Genomic DNA, 15,271 nt, shown 5'->3' on the forward strand with positions numbered 1-15,271 from the left:
TATATATATATATACAAAAATTATATATATATATATATATATATATATACAAAAATTATATATATATATATATATATATATATATATATACAAATATATATATATATATACAAATATTATATATATATATATATATATACAAAAATTATATATATATATATATATATATATATATACAAAAATAATATACATATATATATATATATATACATATATATATATATATATATATATATATATACAAAAATAATATACATATATATATATATATATACATATATATATATATATATATATATATATATATACAAAAATTATATACATATATATATATATATATATATATATATATATATATATATACAAAAATTATTTATATATATATATATATATATATATATATATATACAAAAATTATATACATATATATATATATATATATATATATACAAAAATTATATACATATATATATATCCAAAATTATATATATCTATATATATAATGTTTAATTTTTTTTTTAATCACGTTTTTCGTATCTCTGGATTGTAAAACAAATCGGAAACAATATTTAATGTTATATTTTTAGAATAAAAAATTATTTGAGTGCTTTTTAGGAATAGGTTTCTGAAGATTTGCAATTGCATGGCATAGGAAATTTTGATTTTCTGGAAAAAGTCAGCTTTATTAAGTTCCAATGCTTCTACACAAGATGAACCGAACAAAATAGACTTTGCAGACTAAAGCTTAGTTTAAGGTTGGGGTGAAATTTAAGGTACTTAATCTCTGGCAACTTCGCGTTGGCATCTTCTGACAAGTTAAAGTTTTTTTTTTTTTAATTATTTACTGAACTAGCACTTCTGCCCAGCTTTGCTCAGGCCCCATTTACTGTTCATTAAACTTTACGTGCCTATGTAAATATTAAAAAGTGTGAATATGTACGGTAATGCCTTTCTATATAATAGTCTTCCTTAACTCCCATAGAGAAAAGTTGGTAGAGACCGCAGACGTCAATTTTTTTTTAACTTTGATCCCAATTTTGACCCCTTAGCATTTATTGTTTTGGGCTGAAATAGAATTATAATGTTAGATCCCTGTCTCTAAAATTTCAGGTAATTAGATCCAAAATTGGCGGAGGAGTTTGGTAGAGTTCTCAAAATCAAATTATTGAACTTTGACCCCTTAACAGCAAAATTTCTGGCCGAAAACTGATTAAAAAGATTTTCCCAAATCTCAATACCCCTTATACCAAATTTCGAGTCTGTAGACCGAAAATTAAGTTATTTGGTAGGAAAATGTACACAGACAGACATTTTCACTTTTATAGATATGTAGATTTCACGTTTTCATTAAAACTTGTCTTCTGACAGTCGATTGGCAATTGCTGTGGTTTCTTATGTAACCTGCCGAAAATAGGATAAGTACCAAAATGAAAAAAGAAATTTGGTTTAGATTGTTCGATGAAATTCATTGTTGTCAGTTCTACTCAGCCAAACACGAGTATTTTATATCATCGATGATATTTTTTTCTTCTTTAGCAGGTGGGGACTAATTTCAGAATTAAAAAAAAAAATACACAAAAATCTAAAACTATTCTTAAATAAAAATTAATTAAAAATTTTAATTGATCCCTCCTTTTATAGTTAAAACAGAAATAGTAAACTAACTTGAGTAAGTAAAAAAAGTGAATGTCTCCACCCCAATTTTCCCATCCTTAAATTGAAAAATCATTTACAATTTACAATTGAGCAGGATGTGGGTGCTTTAACTTATATAAGAAAGTAATCCCTAATCTTGCGATTTCCCCCCCAAAAAAAAGAAAAAAATTATTTTGCTATATATTTTCAGGCTATTTCCATGCAATTGCAAAAACTATGCCGGATGTGATAGTAAAGATTTACAATATTTTCTTTTAAAAATTTTCATGTGCAAAACGTTTTGGAGTTAAAATCAATTTAGTATTACGGGTATTTGTGTATTTGATCAGTACTAAATTGCTGCCCAGAAAACTTGAGATTGTGATATTATTTTAGACAATGTAACCCAAAGAAATGTACCTTTGTCTGAAATTGTTTTTTCCAAAGTTTCATAAATTAATAAATTTATTCCAAAAACAAAATAAAATTTTTTGTAAAGAAATATTTCACTCTTTAGTCAAATATAACTTGTAAATGAACAATTAAAAAACTATTGTTACTAAATTATGATATTACTTAATTTTACTATTGTGAAATGTGTAATGACATTAAATATATTTTTTCATCCCAAACAAAGCAAATTACCACCGGGACATACGGGGCTACTGTAAATTGGGGGCCATATTTCTAAGTAGGGAGTTGAGCAGTTTATTCCTATTATACTTAAATTTCTGCATGTTAGTACAGTTCGGGAAGCAGAATACAGGAAGGGAATTTCAAAGTTCAGCAGTTTGAGGTAAAAAACTTTAAGAGTAAAAAGGCTCTCTGTTATCTAGGCTCTTCTACAGTGAAGGGGTGAGATTTTGCTGCTTTCGGAAACATTTATGTCAAAGACACCTGTACTACAAATTCATCAAAGCACATTCCATTAAAATACTTGTAAAACAAGCACAGGGATGCAACATTATGGCGATGGGACAGGGGTTAGAGCTTAATTGACGGTGAGATGCCTATTTGATTGGCAATTCTTTTGGGGGGGGGGTCCAGTTGAGAGAGAATAATGGTTGATGCACTATTTCATAAGTGGCAACAATATTATTCTATGCATGGGTGAATGGTGGCTTTGTAGAAATATAGGATATCGTCAGGTGTAAGTATTTTTCAGTTATAGTCAGCTAACTTAATTCCTAACTTCCAGTGTGGCTGCTACCGGAAGTAGTGACAAGGCAAATAAGTTCCTTCACTTTTTTTTTCTCACGCCTATATCTCCCCTGTGCATGTACTCTTTTTTTTTTTATTACATTTTTCTGATTCTTTTTTGTTTAAGAATCATTGAAAAGCTTTTGATTTTTTTTTCTTTTCAGCCTTAAGAATTATTGAAATTTGATTTTTTTTTTTTTTTTTAAGAATTATTGAAATTTGATTTTTTTTTTTTTTTTTTTTTTTTTTAAGAATTATTGAAATTTGATTTTTTTTCTTTTTTTTTTTTTTAAGAATTATTGAAATTTGATTTTTTTTTTTTTTTTTTTTTTTTTAAGAATTATTGAAATTTGATTTTTTTTCTTTTTTTTTTTTTTAAGAATTATTGAAATTTGATGATTTTTTTTTTTTTTTTTTTAAGAATTATTAAAAACATTAAAAAAATTTTTTTAACTATTTTGGGAATATTATGTATTGAATGATTTCTTTTTTATGTTTGAAATTTTATTTTGATTTCAATAATTTTATTTTTATACTTTCATAAACATATTACATAAATAAAAACTTATTTTTAAAATTAAAATAAAGTAGTATTTTTATAATTCTTAAACATGTTTCTTATAAAATTTCAAATAAAATAAAAACTTATTTTTTAATCTTGTTATTAAAACTGCAAATAAAGACCAATTATGTTATTTTTATCTGTTTAATTTTGGTAATTTTTATTGTATATCTGTTATTAATGTCCTTTTCTTATATTTTATTTCAATAAATCGCTTCACAATAGAAATACTGAAAAACAATAAAAGTAAAGGAAATGATTTGCCTTGTCACTGTTTCCGGTAGCAGCCACACCAAAAGTTAGGAAGTACATTAACTAATTGTAATCTATTTTTCTAACATGATAGAGGGAGCCAATCTTTGCGGCAGATTTGGCAATGTCTTCTATGTATTTGTTCCAGTTCATGTTACTTGTAAATGCTAGGCCAAAGAATTTGAATGATAACCTCTTAACTAAAATGCTATTGCCTATGGCAATCGATGACTGGAAAGGTTCTTTGTAATTGTTGAAGGAAAGGAGTTTTGTCTTATAAGCATTAAATGTTACCGTTCAAGTACGTTTTTATTCCACTACAGGATGGAGGTCGTTTTCTAAGGTTTCCGACATTGTCTTGGATCTATGCATATTCTTTTTTCTCACATGTCTAGTATAGAGCATGATGTCATCGGCAAATATATTCATCTCCAACATAATTTCATCAGAGAGATTGTTTATGCATATATTCATATCAATATATTAATCTCTGCAAGAATACTGTTGCTGCCACATGAATTCATCCAAATGGGATGGTAATGTTAAAGATGTGGCATCCTACATGGTTTGAAATCTTCGATTGCAGATCATCCACAAATTTAGTGTTTCAATGTTCTTTGGCAAAGTGAAATTTATGAAAAGGGTACATTTCTTCAGCTCACACTGTCTAAAATATGATTTCAGGTTTTACAGGGCAGCAATTTGGTACTAATCCAATACATCAATGCTGCATTCGTATAGGAAATGAGCTTATAATACTAGCATATTTACTTATTTAAAAAGTGTTTTTCTTTGGATTTCATGCATAAATACTAAATTAATTTTAAGTTGAAAATGCTCAACATGTTATAGAAAAAAAAAAACATCTAAATTTATATCACCTGCTTATAATATAAACCTTTGCATACTGGCATAGATCCGACATGGCCAGTAGTCGATATAAAAATGGGAATGGAGATGTCAAATGAAAAGAAGTAAAATCTTATCAAGTTAGATAAAAATAATTTTAAAAAATTCAAATATTTATTTAAAAAAAATACTTGTTTTTGCCACATTTATTTTTTTATATAACTCTATAAAAAAACTTTACTGGACATAGACTGATTTTAAGAGTAAATGTATTTTAGCTCAGAGTTCTCCCCCACAAGGGCAAAGTTAAACACAAGATCATTTCTTTTATGCAATTAAATTCAGCCTCCCCTCTAAATTTGGAGTACAAATAAAAATGACATGTCTTAAAGGAATAAAATGGATACTACACTCTGATCTTAAGGCTGAAAAAAAGTTTTAGCTTTGAGTTATCACAGACACAGTTGAAGAAAAAAAAATTGATTCAACAAATGTTAAAAATAGTGGTGGGATGATTAATCGGAATCATTAATCGTAAGAATCCTGTATTTTGGGGAGTATCGGAATTGCATTGTTAAAAAATACCTTAGATTTATGATTCTTTCATTATGATTCTTTTATATTTTCAAGTTGAACTGTTTGAAGTGAGATTAATGCTCTCAAAAATTTATGATAAAAACGTCAGAACTTTTCATAACATATTTAATATGATGGGATATAAGAATTTTATTAACTACTTTAAAGCTAATCTTTAGTTATCTTTTATGAGTTTCGAAATTTCTTTTAATTTTTTTTTTTCTTTTAGCTGAACTTGCTTTTATATTTCACCATTTCGTTTTTTAGTAATGAATGCTTCTTTAGGCAAGTAAATAGGAAGTAATATGGCGGCTGAAAAACGTTTTTTGACCACCATAAAAGCATTACAATACATTTAAACCCTGAAGAATTTCTGCCATGCGCACTTGTTATTCTAAGTTAACTAACCACTACTTGTGTTTCAGTCCTTTAAAATAGTAAAAATACTAAAGTTTTTTTCATTTTGGAAGGGGGGTTTCAGGTGCCCCTATTATCCCAAAGAACCAGCTATGTAAACACTTTGCAATATTTTTCAATAATTATTTTTACTGAAATTCTTTATAATCAATTATTTAAAATTAAGAAATTATTTTCTAAAATATTTTGTTGATGTATGTTTACATTTTGTTTTTAAGTAAAATTAAGAAATTAATTTTAATAATATTGTTTATATCCATCTTCATTCAAAAGGGTTACTTTTCGGTAGCTTCACCGGTTGTTAACCTAAATTTTCCGAATGTCAGAACAAGGCTCGTCTGCAGGACCTACTTATCTAAGCTTCACCGATTTTTGTTATTATGATTTTATCTGTTTTTTTTCTTTTTGCTGGAGTTTATGTAATTATTAACAGGAAAATTGGTGAAAGTCAAAATGGAATCCGCGCTATTTTTAAATATTATTTTCAAGTTTAATTAAAGTTTTACGATACTCTTTTCTTATTATTGTTTTTGTATTATTTGTTATTTTTATTTATTTATTTTTTTGTCGGATTTAACAAACAAACAAAATATAAGCAAAGCAAAACCAAAAAGAAAAAGTGGTGCTTATGCACTTATGTTACCGTTATCTTTTAATTTTTTATTTTTTTTAATGGTTTAAGTGCCTCACCCAATGTTTGGAGAGTTTCTAATTGTTTTTTAAAGGAAAATTGGTGAAAGTCAAAATTAGTTTTAGCGTGTACGTACCTCTCATGTAATGTAGATCGAAACACTGTGAAATGTTATCTAGTGCTAGTGCACTTATTGATCCGCGCTATTTTTAAATAGTACTTTCAAGTTTAATTAAAGTTTTACGATACCTGTTTTTATTAAATTGTTAGGTGAAAGTACAGAATAGGTACACAACACCCTCCCGTCCCCATGTTAAGAATGGCTTTCTAAATAATGTCATTATTTCAGCATGGCTCAATAAGTGCATGAGTACCTTTTTATTTTCTTGAATAAAATAAAAACTACTCGACGAGAACACTACTGTTTTTGTTTTAATAATTATTTTTTATTCAAAAATAAAAAATTCAAATGTTTTTTTCCCAAAGCTTATTGGGGATTTTTTTTTAATTACCATATTTTTCATGAACATGCTCTAAAAATGTTTCAAAATTATCTAATATTTTTTCACTTTTCATGTTATAAGCCTCTCTATACATGGCCTTATCGACATGAGATGATTTCATTTCTCCTACTGATATCTATATGTATTTCACTTTTCTTTTAATACGAAACCAGTAGGTTTCAATATTGTTGGTGCAAGTGGATTTTTAAATAAAAAATAACGCAGGTATCGTAAAACTTTGATTAAACTTGAAAATAATATTTAAAAATAGTGTGGATTCCATTTTGACTTTCATCAATTTTCCTGTTAATAATTATATAAACTCTGGCAAAAAGAAAAATATCCATAAAAAAAAAAGAAAAACCAGATAAAATCACAATAACAAAAATCATGCGCAAATTTCAAGCCAAAATAAATAATAAAAAAATTAGGTCACATACGCAAAAATTCTTTTCTTCTAAAAATAATAACTTCTCCCTCAGTCGAACAACATACAACATCGGAGCCGATACGTATTTCGCTACAGGGATAGCATTCGTATATGTCAGCTCTTTTTCTTTATATTTTTTAATATATAAAATAACCCTACGATTGATTGTTATTAATTTCATGATGCATGTTTAATTCATGGTTAAAATATTTGTTTTGATTTTTATCTTCAATAAAAGAAATTTTACAAAAAAATCAAATCGTTTTCGAAATTCCCTTAATTATATTTCCACTTTTTAGCTGTACCAAATTTTTTTGCTAGACAAAAACTTTCGATTATATAATGGCATATTTCAAAACAACAATTCCACAAGAATCAGAATCGTACTTGGTATCGGAATCGTTAATCAACATTTTCCTGGAATCAGAAAAAATTTAGGAATCGTCCCAACACTAGTTAAAAAAATAAAGTTCCAAAGAAACTCATTAGATGGTGGTGGTTACACAAATGAAAGTGACTGTTGCAAAATGAAAAAATCGCAAATATGCTTTGAACAATGAAAAAAAAAATCTGCATAGTCACTTCAAAAATATTATCGTGTGTTTAGTAGAAAGAGAAAAAAGATTTAGTGGATTTCAGATTGTATAAATTAAAAAGAATTTACAAGGAATCAAATGTGATCAATGGGGAAAGTAGTTTTACACAAGTAAAAATCGATTAAACGAGAGAAATATAAATATTCAGATATAATGGATGTAGTCCCAATAAAATTGTTGCATTAATTTTACAGTTGAAAGAAGGATAACAAAAATTAACAACTTTAGTTGCACAAAAATGCAATCAACAATTAAGTTGCATTTTTTTGTTTTACAACGGACATGACAATAATACAATTGATTTTTTTTTTCTTCAGATGCTGCCACTAATTTAAACTTGAATTGGATCTGTTACTAAAACTTTAAAACTAAAATGAGTGCACACATATCGGAGACAGGAAGAAACCCTAGAAATGAGGAATGAGGCAGTAAATGGTTGGTAACATTTAATAAGACTAAGCATCTTTCCATTTAACAGTTGCCAGAATCCTTCTCAACTACCAATTGCCATGACTTATAGCACCCTACTCAAGAGCCGATCCTTTAAACTTCTTAGCTTACATGAATTCGAACAAATATATTGAGGATATTGCCAAGGCTGCTGCAAAGGTTAGTTCAATTATTCACACCAGAGAGTATCTTATATCTTTACAAAACCGCAATTCACCTTTGTATGGAGTATTGTTGCCACATCTGGACCGGTGCATCTACCCCTAGTCTGTCTTGGGACAGGGGCCAAAAAAAAAAAATTTCTCAAATCTAATAGATCCCACATTATCAGCCAGGCTCCAACCTCTGTCCCATCGCTGCAGTATTGCATCCCTGTACCTGTTTTACAAGTACTGTAATGGAATGTGCTTTGATGAACTCCTAGCACTTGTGCCTCCCTCTCCTTGATGTATATACTCCCAACTAATCCAACAAGCAGCAAAATATCACCCCTTCATTGATGCTGGAAAGTCTTTTACTCTAATAGTTTCTTCTCTTGGACTGCTAGATTGAAATTCCTCCCCCTTTTCCCGCTTCTTTACTTGTTCTAATCTGCAGAAGTTTAAGTGCTCAACTCCCACAATCCCCTGTCAGACACGATACCAAATAGTAGTCCCTTACATTCCAAGTGGTAATATACCCTGATTGGGATGAAAAGAATTTAAAAAAAAATAGAAGAAAAAAAAATTGTCACACTTTAAATAACATTAATATTTTATTTCTACTTGTATCAAGTTAGGTATAAGTTTATGGGATAAAATGAAAAACGAACCAATCATGAATTTTGGAATGCAGCCATTATGCATACAGAGGAGCAATGTTGGCTATATTTTGTTCAACACAGATTATGTGAAGTGGGCAAAGGGGGGTGGGGGTGGAAATTATTTGTAAAAATTTAAACACTTCTGATTTTTATTAAATTTTAATTATTAGGCATCAATAAACATTTCTAAAATGTGTTTATTTGGAGAACAGTAGAACCCGACGGGAGACGGCACGAAAAATTTGTAACAAAATACGGTGCAGTATATAATACACATGTATATAATCAAATAACATTATAAATAACACAGTAAGGTGGGGCAAATACCGTAACCAGGGTCTGGAGAAACATTAATCCACATCATAACCTGAAAAAAAACGTATCCTACAGCCACCGTATCCTGAGGTTTCATTGTATATAGGTATAATTCATTTGAAAAGTTGAATATATTTCTAATATACCTGAAATGTCATCCATAATTAGCAGAACCCTATTATGCAAAATTTTCTGAATTTTAATTTCTTCATAACGTTAGATATTTTTCGAGAATTGATATCATTTAATAGATCTTGATCTAAATTGGAATAAGATTTTTATTTTTATAAGCAAAGATTAAATGAGGCTGAGGACTCACTTAACTGAGCCAAAGAATAAGCTTTGTTCACTTGTAGTTATTGTGTTTTGATTTGAAAGTGGACATCTATATTTTGCAATGTTTGATTAATTCAAAAGAATTCAATATTTAAAAAACTGATACAAAACTAGACTCGGGGAGTTGGTCGTCCAAATGTCTGACTTAGTCTCCTGGGAATGTTAAAAGCTCCAACTTCTCAATTCTAATTTTATCAGTAAGAAAAGTCATTCAAATAATCTCTAATAATTACAACCGCAAATTGAATTAACTTGACAATAATCGGTAAAGTTGCTGCAGATTTCTTTTGAAAAAAACCCAAAAACAAACATTTTTTAATAAATAAAATCATTAGGACAAACTAGACATGAGAGAACAAGAACTTTAATTTATACCAAAAGAAAATGAATATAATTTTGTGACACTGATTTGGTAGTTTTTGCTATTTACTATTTGTAGTAGGTACCCCCAAATTTTATTTTCATTCCATCAAAAATCTGTTAATGCGTGTGCACATAGATCTTTGCAAAATACAAGCAATTGTACCAAACATATTTTGATAGCTCAATTAGTCACCAAATTATGACTATTCAAAGTTTGATCCAGAAGTCAATTTTCAGTGTATAACTTAAAATCAAGCAATTGAGTAACCTTTACAAATATCTCATTTTATGTTAAATAAAAATTATAATGGAAGCAATAATTATTAGATCAAGTCGGCCTAAACATTGAACAAAATCTCGTGACCCTTTAAACAAAAAACATAAAAATTACATGTAAGCACAACTTAGTTCGTATAATAGAGAAACTTGGTCACATCTTCGAAAACATTTCACAAGTTTAATTTGAAAATTTAGAAAGCCGAATAATGTTATATAATTTTTTACATCTTCGTTATTAAATTAAGAGAGCAAAATAATCCGGTTTCAGTATGCAAACTCCAAATAATTTGCATGATTGAAATAATGAATTACCTTGATATAAGATTAAGATGTCTTCAATAAGTTTCCAGGCTTTTTTCGTATGGACACTTTTATTGATGGTACACGCATGAAACTTTAGTCCTCTTCTAAGTAATCTTCTCCAACTGCAATGCACTTGTTGTATCGTTCTAACAACTTCTGGTAGGCCCCTTGTGTGAGCATGTCAGTAACCCTTGTCACAGCCTCTTTCATCTCCTCAATTGTCTTATAATGACAACCTCTAAGGTTTTCCTTGAGCTTAGGGAATAACCAAAAGTCACGGGGAGCAAGGTCTGGACTATAGAGGGAAGAACTGTATTGATGTTTATGATAAAGATGGAGTTGTGGACTGGTGCATTCATGCAAATCTTTTGCATCTTCAGTTCTTAACAAATAATTGTGTTTACAGTTCCCACACTGACATCAAACTGTGTATCTTATCTCTATAGACACACGATGATCCTTATCCATGAAATTCTTTATTTCACCAATCAACTCTGGTGTTTTGACTTCCGTACTCCTCTTACACTTCTCATCATTCCTCACACTCTCTGCCTTCCTTGAATCTCTTATGCTACTCCAAAACTGATGCTCGATTTATGCAAGATGTCCCAAAAGCAGTCTGAAGCATTACGTATGTTTCTGTGGCATTTTTTCCAAGTTTAAAACAGAATTTTATTGCATATCGTTCTTCTAAAGTGTCCTCACGTCCAGATTGCATTTTTGAAATTCACCAGCTGTGACAATCAAGCTTTAGTAGGGTGTATTCCAATTCCTGTGGTAGCTGTTCATTTGAATCTGAAATCATACAAAATTGGTCAGTCATCTCATAAGATGTATAGCAATAACTTACTGAATTTTCAAGAGTCTACAACAATTTGAAATGCTTGTACAAAAAATTTCTGTAAACTTATGAACGGCACCTTATAAATGATTAAAATCATCCCTTCCCTAAAACTATACTTGTGACCCAGTTTCTCTATTCAAAATTTGTTCTAACCATGCAACCTACATCAATTCAGACTTTACGATAACAATAAAATAACATGCATCTTTTCTCTCTCCATGAGGTTAATACCACCAACAAAAAAAGAAAAGGAAAGCACTAAGTCTTTTATGAATAATTTATTTTAATAATGAAATTCTAAGATGAAAAAAAAAATGCTTAAAAAATTTTTTTTTCTAAATTTTCAAATAAAATTAATGCGTACAAGTTTCAACAGCTAGCATATTGAATTCATAGCATAATAGTTTTTTTTTTTTTATGTAGGCGTCACCGCTTATCAAGACCGAGAGGCCACTCAAGGATAAGGGTTAAAGAGTGTACAGTAGTCAAAAGGGCAATACAGTAATCAATAGTAATGGAAGTTCGGTAAATTTGTTAACTTAAGTGGAACGGCTCATCAGAAACTTGTTCACGTTGAACTTGAAGACAACCATATTATAGACAGCTGGAAAGCAGGAAAACAGAAGACAATTCCACAGGCGTGCAGTTCTAAGAAAAAAGCTTTGATCATGGAATCTACGTTTAGGTTTATGCACAGATAAAGAGCGGGGGGAATTATTGAGTGTTTTCAGCTAGACGAGTGTTTCTTGTGAAAGTTTGGCGAGGGGGGACCATAGATTGAAGCTCAGTCGAACACTTTCCATGAAAATAACGATAAAGCAGAGACAAACTCGCAACATGTCTTCTGTGAGAAAGAGGTTGCAGCGAAGAGAAAAGGACATCTCCCACCAGGCCAATTTTGAACCCTATTAAAGCAGGACAAGTCCTTTCTAGCAGCTCCTGCCCAGATGTGGCAACAGTATTCCATACTTGGATGTACCTGGCTCTTATATAGATAGAGAATTGCATCAGCAGTGAGATATCTACTGGATCAATAGAAGGATCCAACCATTTTTCCAGTGGTCTTGGCAACAGATTTGATGTACGTATTCCATTTAAGATCAGCAGTAAAGGTCAAGCCCAGAAGCTTATCAAAACTTGAGGCCTCCCCAAGACGAGAGCCATTCATTTTAATTGATGCCAGATGTGGATCAGAACGTTTATGATGTAAAGATAGAAGCTTGGTTTTAGATTCATTAAAAGTAACCAGCCACTCCTTTCCCCATTGTACAACGTGATCAAGATCAGAGGAGAGAGAATCGGAAAGAACTTGGTCGTTTACTGTCTTAGATGTGCTACCATAGATGGTAGTGTCATCAGCAAAAATGTCTACAAATGATGTAAGGATGTGATTTGGAAGATCATTAATGTAGATAAGGAAAAGTTGGGCCCAGGATGGTTTTCTTTTTAATAGCAAGTTAAAAAAAAATTTAATCATGTAAAAACAGATGAAAACAATTTGATAACAGGACAAAAATTAGTATTTTATTCATTAAAATTTTCAACTTGGATTTTTTAATTTCTTTTTTGTGAAAAAGAATTGCGAAATGTATATTAAAGCCAGCATATTGACAAGTGAACCTTTTTTTCTATGTATAGACACATATATAATATCACACAGACCAAATTTGAAATTAAAAAACATTCCAACCAAATGAACTTGATGTGTCTGGGAGTGTTCTTAGATAAGTTTTGTATCAGAATACCTCCGATAAGTATTAAAAATCAAAATATCCAATTAAAGAAGCAGTTAACACCCTTATGCAGCCTTACATCACAAGTGCATTTATGAAGTTTTATTACCACACAAGAAGGGTCCCATTGTATAAAACCAACAATAGGTTCTTTGATAAGACACGCCATGTTTAAAATTAATGTTTTTGTTTAGAGCACAATTGAACCATGATACTTGATTTTTACCTTTTAAACTTTAATTCATAATATAAAATAATTTTATACAATTAACAATAGGTTCTCTACAGTGCAATGTAGACTATAATGTATTATGGATTAAAGCACTACATGGAGGCATATGAAGCTGCCCCCCAATTCATCACAGTGGGTCCCTCAACTAAATCAGGCATTCAATCAATTTGATTTTTAAAAAAAATTAGTTATTTCACTGATTTCGATGACAAAAGTATTGGAAGTGTGGAACATTTGATGATCGTCATTCAATCCTGAGCAACGTTCGGTATCATTGCTAGTTTAATTAAAATCAAATTCCAAAGAATTTAAATATTTTGTTCCATGCAAATTCATTTCTTTTGATCACAAAATTTTTGGAATTTTCTTTTTTTTTTTTTTCTTTTTTTTTTTTTTATTCACATTTTTCAACACTTGTTATAAGATTAACAAAATACATATAAAATCATGTTGCCACACCATTTCCCATTCATTTATTGAAATTAAGCACCATTGATCCTGGTTAATACTTAATGAGTTACTACTTTGAAAGACTAACTGCTGTATGTATATGAAAAAAAAAAAAATCCGATACAACTGTCACAATCAAATTTAGACGAAAGCAAAAAACAAATAGTGTTGACTTAAAACTTTAGCAGGATAAATGGAGAGAAATGAATAAGCTAGAGTGATAGCACTAGATATATTTCTGATCCAACATTTAAGACCACTTGAAAATCTTTAAAAAGAAACTTTTTTTTTTTTTGTTAAAAATAGATTTTAAACTTTTCCCACTTACCAATATTACAATCTAAAAGGTTTTGGGGAAAAGAAAGCTACATTCCAAACATTTAATTCAGAAATTTACATTTTTATAAAATGAGGCATTTTACATTTGATTAAAATTATAAGACCAGGCGTATAAATTCTACGAAATTGTACAAAAAGTGTATGAAAACATTCAACAACCACATTTAATGAGGTCTACCTCCACTGGTTTTGATGACTTCCAAAATTCTTTGGGGCATGCTAGAAATAAACGTTTCAATTAAGGTGCAGAAGATGTTGATCCAGCTTCTGAAGATGGCTTCATGAAGTTCATTTTTTGCTGAATATTGTTTGCCATGTCAATAAACACCTACTTTCATCCATCCCCAAACATTTTTAATTGGGTTCAAGTCTGCTGAGCATGCAGAATGTCCCAAAAGATGAACCCCATTTTCTTGCAGAATGGTCAAGGTCTGTCATGCACCATTGATTACAGCATTATCCTGTTTGAATAACTATCCATCCCTGCACAAAAGATGGCCATCTGTCATCACAATGTTTTTTGTAGCTGTCTGACAACCCTGCACTAGCTGGAGCTCTATTGTCCCTCTGTAGGAAAAGGCACCCCATATCATTAGGGACTCTCCACACTATAATGTGTCGAAAATTTCAGGAGGTATGTTTTTGTTCTGCCAATATCTTTGGAAGCCATCGGGACCATCTAAATTGAATTTTCTTTCATCAGAAAACAGAGCTTTCTTCCACTTCTCAATGTTCTATGATTGGTATTCATGACTAAACCTTAAGCAGTCTATATTGTGACGTAGAAGCAGGCAAGGAATTTGTTGATATTTTTTATTTACCATGCTTTTTTGTTTTAAATGTCGTCTGACTGATTGGACTGCAATCAATATCTGTGATTGCCTTAATTTAACGAGAAGAAATTCCCCTGCCTTTCACAACAACCCATCTTATTCTCCTACTCAATGAAGGAGAAACGTATTGGGGAGCCTACCAGTGGATTTTGCTTTTCCATAATTCTCACTGTTCTTTAGAAAGTTGCTCATCAGTTTTACTGCGATTTACCTTAGCTACGATCGTCCGCTGTGACAAACCTTGCTTATGGAAATCTAGAATTCGAACGCTCAACTTTGGTAAGTTTACTTGCTTTAGGCATGGTGACACCTTTACACAGTGACTGCTAATCTGTAACTGA

At 30.1% G+C, this 15,271-nt stretch overlaps 1 long non-coding RNA gene across 2 annotated transcripts in view; it reads left to right on the forward strand.

Annotated features, from left to right (window-relative positions):
* LOC145245730 (uncharacterized) overlaps positions 1–15,271 on the forward strand; it is a 126,177-nt gene that overhangs the window by 21,416 nt on the left and 89,490 nt on the right. Inside the window, exon 2 of one of the 2 annotated variants that reach the window (XR_013863026.1) lies at positions 7,969–8,260. The exons of the other annotated variant lie outside the window; for it this stretch is intronic. This is a non-coding gene — a long non-coding RNA (uncharacterized LOC145245730). The remainder of the gene's footprint in view (positions 1–7,968; positions 8,261–15,271) is intronic. 2 annotated transcript variants of the gene reach the window in all.

The sequence above is a fragment of the Euprymna scolopes genome, chromosome 23 (assembly GCF_053919585.1).
Source record: "Euprymna scolopes isolate OS-2025 chromosome 23, ASM5391958v1, whole genome shotgun sequence".
NCBI lineage: Eukaryota > Metazoa > Mollusca > Cephalopoda > Sepiida > Sepiolidae > Euprymna > Euprymna scolopes.